The sequence below is a fragment of the Octodon degus genome, unplaced genomic scaffold (genome assembly GCF_000260255.1).
Source record: "Octodon degus isolate 3935 unplaced genomic scaffold, OctDeg1.0 scaffold00165, whole genome shotgun sequence".
In the NCBI taxonomy this organism is placed as follows: domain Eukaryota; kingdom Metazoa; phylum Chordata; class Mammalia; order Rodentia; family Octodontidae; genus Octodon; species Octodon degus.
The window spans coordinates 2,993,411-2,998,563 of NW_004524741.1; the positions used below are offsets into that span (position 1 = coordinate 2,993,411).

General features: G+C 34.7%; 1 pseudogene; it reads right to left on the reverse strand.

Moving 5' to 3' along the window:
- The window catches only part of LOC101576303, a 55,750-nt pseudogene extending 53,946 nt beyond the window's left edge, over positions 1-1,804 (reverse strand).
- Between the last annotated feature and the right edge of the window lie 3,349 nt (positions 1,805-5,153).

Sequence of the window (5,153 nt, forward strand, 5' to 3'; positions counted from 1 at the left end):
TTTTGATGCGGAACTGGGGATTGAACTCAGGCCCTCGTGCATGCCAGGGAAGTGCTTATTCTACTGAGCCATTTCCCTGGCTCCAAATAAATATTTTTCAAAAATTAATAGTTAACAATATTTATACAGAAGGTTGGACTAATAAGAGTAAAATAAGGGGGCTGCAGAGATAGCAAAGCAGTCTAGGTGCCTTCCTATACAAGCACAAGGACCAACGTTCAATCTTTGATACCGTACACCATGCTGGCCCCCTTCCAGGCACTCCATGCCAGGCCCCATCCAGGATGGGCCATAAGAGCCTCCAAGACCCTGTGTGATTGGCATATGCCTGTAGTCCCAGTGCTGGAAAGGCTGAAAAAGGAGGATTAGCCCTGTACCAACTACCCAAAAATATTTAAAAAGAGCAAAATACATAGAGACTCTTAATTTTCTCTAAGGAATAAAGTTTCATGATTTAAAGGAGACTGTTTAAAATCTAAGTATTCCAAAGAACTTATTTCTTAAACTAGAATACCTCTGTCACAGTGCTAAAAAGTAATTATTCAGTTCAATAGACACCAAATCTGATCAAATACAAAACTGATGGTATTTATCAACGTTACTTTCAAATTAAATGCAGAGAAAAAGTGAAATAGGAGTAAAATGATTTTGATCATACATTTGAAGAATGATGCACAATTCTCTCATATGTAGAAACTAAGGAAAAGACAACATGAAAGTAGAAGTTAAACTATTAGAGAAAAGAAGGGAAATGGGGGGAGAGGAAAGTAACAGCGTTTGGATACTAACAAGATTTCTTAACTGCATGCAGGAAAATTCCACAGAGAAACCCATTATCCCTTATCACTAATACACATTGATTTTTGAAAATGATACAATGTGACGTTTTGGTGTCACTGTGTAGGAATGCAATGAATTTTTAATGCAATATCTAACATAAATAATTTCAATTTTTTAATGGGAAAACATACTCACCCAGATCAGTGATAAAATGAATTTTAATCTCAAAAAGAAATCAAGTCAAGAAAATATAGCATAAGGTTTGAGAAACAAAAAAATACTTATGCAAAAGTAATTTGTGCCTAATATGAACCCAATCAATTGTGTCAAGGAATTGTGAAAACTAGCAAAGTAATTTTCAATATCACGTGGAAAAATGCACCTGGGATTATTTATATCCGAGACAGTAAATGGGGTTACAGACATTGTTGTTAGTTCTCTATTATTAGTTATTGCTCTATAAATTAGAGACTTGGCAGCATAATGAAATTAAAACTTATTAATTCACAGATTTGTTGTTGTGAGTCTTGGACAAGAACTGATTGGATCTTCCTTAGGATTCCACAAGGTTGTAATCATGGCAAACTTCAAGCTAGCTTTCCATCTTGAATCTGAAGAAGGTGTTTCCAAGTATATTTGGGTTGTTAATAGGAGTAATGTCTTTTTTATTATATGAGTGAAGTTCCAGGCTTTTTATTGTGAAAAGAAGCCACTAACACCTCTATAACTTGTGACCTCTCAAGGTTAGATGAGGAATATGTCTCTCCAGCTAGCTAATACAAAGCCATGTGCAGTGCACCACAATCTAAGGAATGCCTTGCAAAGCAACATAATCAAGATGCAGGCACACCATTCCCTGTGCCATATTGTAGGAGTTAGAAGGAAGTCACAGGTCCTAGCCACATTCAAGGGAAGGGATTGTCATACTCCTAAATTGCAGGAGCCTGCCTACAAAATTACCTGAGGCGTAGACAAGGAATTTCCCAAAAAGAAAAGTTCCCAAAAAGGGGGTCCAAGGAACCATTACGTCAAAGAGACGGGAGCTCTGGAAGCCTAGAAGGTCCAGTTTTTCTTAGTAAAATAAGGCAATGTAACAATCACACATTCCAAGTTTCAAGGAACTGTAGAAGATTAACACGGAACATGAGAACCTCATACTGGATGTGTAATTTTCTTTAATTAGCACTCAGCTAATGTTCTTCTGCCTTAGGGGTAATGTGAAGGTCAGCTTTCCTGCACACAAACAAAAAAAGGTGACCTTCAACCCCCTCTCCTGTCCAGAGATAGGGCAGCAAGGCCTTGGTCTCTGTGGCTCAGCACATACTCTAGTCTCCCACACTAAATTTTGTAAAGAAAACCTGCTCTCACTCTCCAGCCCTCTCCCTCTCCCTCTCCCTCTCTCTGTCTTTCTGTCTCTCCTTTGATAATGGAGAAAAGGTTTCAGAAGTAGAAGGTATGATACTTATTTGCAACAGATTATGTATAATTTTATAAAGAAATATACAAAATGAGACAATACAATATTATAAAAGCGATTTGGATGAGAATTACCTCAAAAATATTTCTATATTGAAAATAATCACATTTTTTGCCAAGAGTGCTGGTATCAGTGTGTATGCTCATCACTCTGGGTGGCTGAGGCAGGAAAATGGGACAGTCCTGTCGGGACAACTTAAAACACGTCTCAAATTAAAAAATGGAAAAGAAGGGCTGAGAATATGGCTCAGTAAGAAGGCCCTGGGTGTAATTCCAGTAACCAAAAATGCCAAAAAGAAAGTCATATCGATGCCACATTTGTTACTACAAAAATGTAGATTTGGAAGGACAAAAATAACAAATATTTTTTCCAGTAGCTTTGTTTTTGTGAAGAGGTGATACTGGTTCTCTTTTGAGAGTTAATATTTTACATTTTTAAGAAAAAAAAAAAAACACCATCCCCAACTTTGTGATAACTGCTAGTCTTCAGACAGTAAGTTCAAGGACAAGACTGAATTTCAAGGGGATGTGATTTTTTTCTTTCATAACTTCAGATTCCGATTATAGGCAGGAACATGACAACTTAAAAGTCAATCTTAAAAGTCACTTTAAAGAACACCTGGCAGGCTCAGATGTACCTAGCCAAAACGAGCATCACACACTTGTATAAAACATTCATGTGCAGGGACACAGCTAGTGCTAATCCATCTGTTGTTGAAAAATACATAAAGAAAGTAAAAAAGAGTTGAAATGAATGGTCTAAATCTCCCTCAGAGGAAGCTTTCTCTATTCAACCTTCTGTGGCAGCTGTTCTAAAATGATTCAACTGGTTTCTTTTTCATGTTTCTTAGATTTTAATTTTGTTGTATTTTGTCTGTTTTCCCCTGTGAAACAACACATATTTTTCTGATGACTTCTATGTTGCTACAAATATGATGTCAGTGTTATTAAAATAGCAATAGATAAGAAAGGCAAAGCAGAACATTATTTGACTTAAATTAAACTAGTCTTTTGCATATATTTCCAGAGAATAAAGCAAAATCTTCTAAGAGTCACATTTTTTGTTGTAATAATGGGAAAACTACAAGTTTAATATTAAGAACAAAATTTGATAGAGTGATGTATGACTTCACCAATAAAAGTGTACAAGCAATTACTGGTAAATTATCAGGATAAATGGCCAAATTTTGCAATTTTAATGAAGCCTATACAAATCTTGTCTTATTCATTTATTAGTGAATAATTTATCTTCCTATAAATGTTGTTAGTGTCATAAAAGACAATGCCAAATATAATTTATTATGATTAGGTTAGATACATAGATCAGGATTCAGAATTGGGCATTGACTTAATCTAAGTATTTGAATTTATCACTTATTTCTCACTTACATGAGCCATAATTCTCATGCATCAAAAGTTCAATAAACACATAATGCTCATTTCAAGTAAGTTTCAAGTGAGTAATTGGCCATCTGTACAGGAATTTTTACCCCTGAAATGGTGTTATCATTTAAATACAGGCATGTCTCTAAGGGACTGTTATTCATTTAATTCAATGTGTACTTATTTTGACTATTACATGTGTGCTATCAGTGTAAAATAATATTAAGAAACATTCTATGTGTCTGTGAGTTTATAGTTAATAGACATAATGAGAAATGGAAAATGTCAGTTCATTTGATATATGTAAGATTCAAGTTCCACATCTTACTCTTTATGTAAAAGAATTGAGAAATTTAGTAATCAGTAAAATAATACAAGCAATAAATTTGATAGACTATCAGATCTAAAGATTCACTGGGGGTTACAAATAACAGAAGAAGAAGTTTCCAGGATGAGATAAATAATAGGACTTTTCAGACATTGAGCAAACTGCTCTTACTGCATCCCTTTTTATCTAAAACTCTGATGATAATGACCACAGTAGAGAAGCAGCATGAGATTATAAAATGGGGATTAAATTATATTGTATCATATCCTATTCTAGTCTATTCTAGTGTATTTTGTTTTAAGCTATTATGGAGAGAATCAATGATCCAAATCAATTTAGCTTTTTCTCTATATTTAACAATTTATGTGTTCTCCATTTTTTTCCAATTGAGTAAGATTTCAGGTATGTACATTTTTATACTTACAATGCTATTTTCTGGTAAAAAAAAAAAAAAAAAAAAGTAAGATGTGAACATTTTAGGTCAGATAGCACGTACTTTAAAGTTTTGGTGCATATATCTAAAAAATAAGATTATCTTTCACTAAAAAGGTGGTATTTCAGTTAAAATTATAATTGCACTATCTGGTAAGGTAGTCTAAGTCTTCTGGTCTAAAAACCGCTGTTCTCTACTGGAACAAATCCTTGCCCCTTTTAACAATATGACTCAGGAAAAAAACTGACAAGAGCCAATCTTCTGTTTTACTTTGAGCTCTTCTCAACTATGAAGTGCTATTTATCCCCAGTAGGGGAAGGAATGCAAGATGAAATATGTCCCATATGTTCTGTGCTCTAGCCTTTTCATTTTCCTCTAATCCTTTCAAAACAGGGAACATTGATGGGATATGCCCAACGGTCTTTAATTTGTTTCCTGGAAAATCAGAATTATTTCTCAATAAGTAAAGTCCTGCAACAGTTTCAAGTGCTTCATCAAATTCTCTAAGGCATAATTTTCCTGTTTTATTGATGAGAACTCAGGATGTCCTTCTTCTCATCAGCTCTCATTGGATATTTAAAGCTGGACTTCACCCTTTTTGCTTTTAGGCCATGACAGATCTCAGTTTGAAGCTCAGCCTCTGAGAGCTAAGAGAGTAATATCTACTGAAAGTTTTCCCAATTAGTTTAAATTACAGTTCTCTCTCTCTGTCTCTCTGTCTCTCTGTCTCTGTCTGTCTCTGTCTCTGTCTCT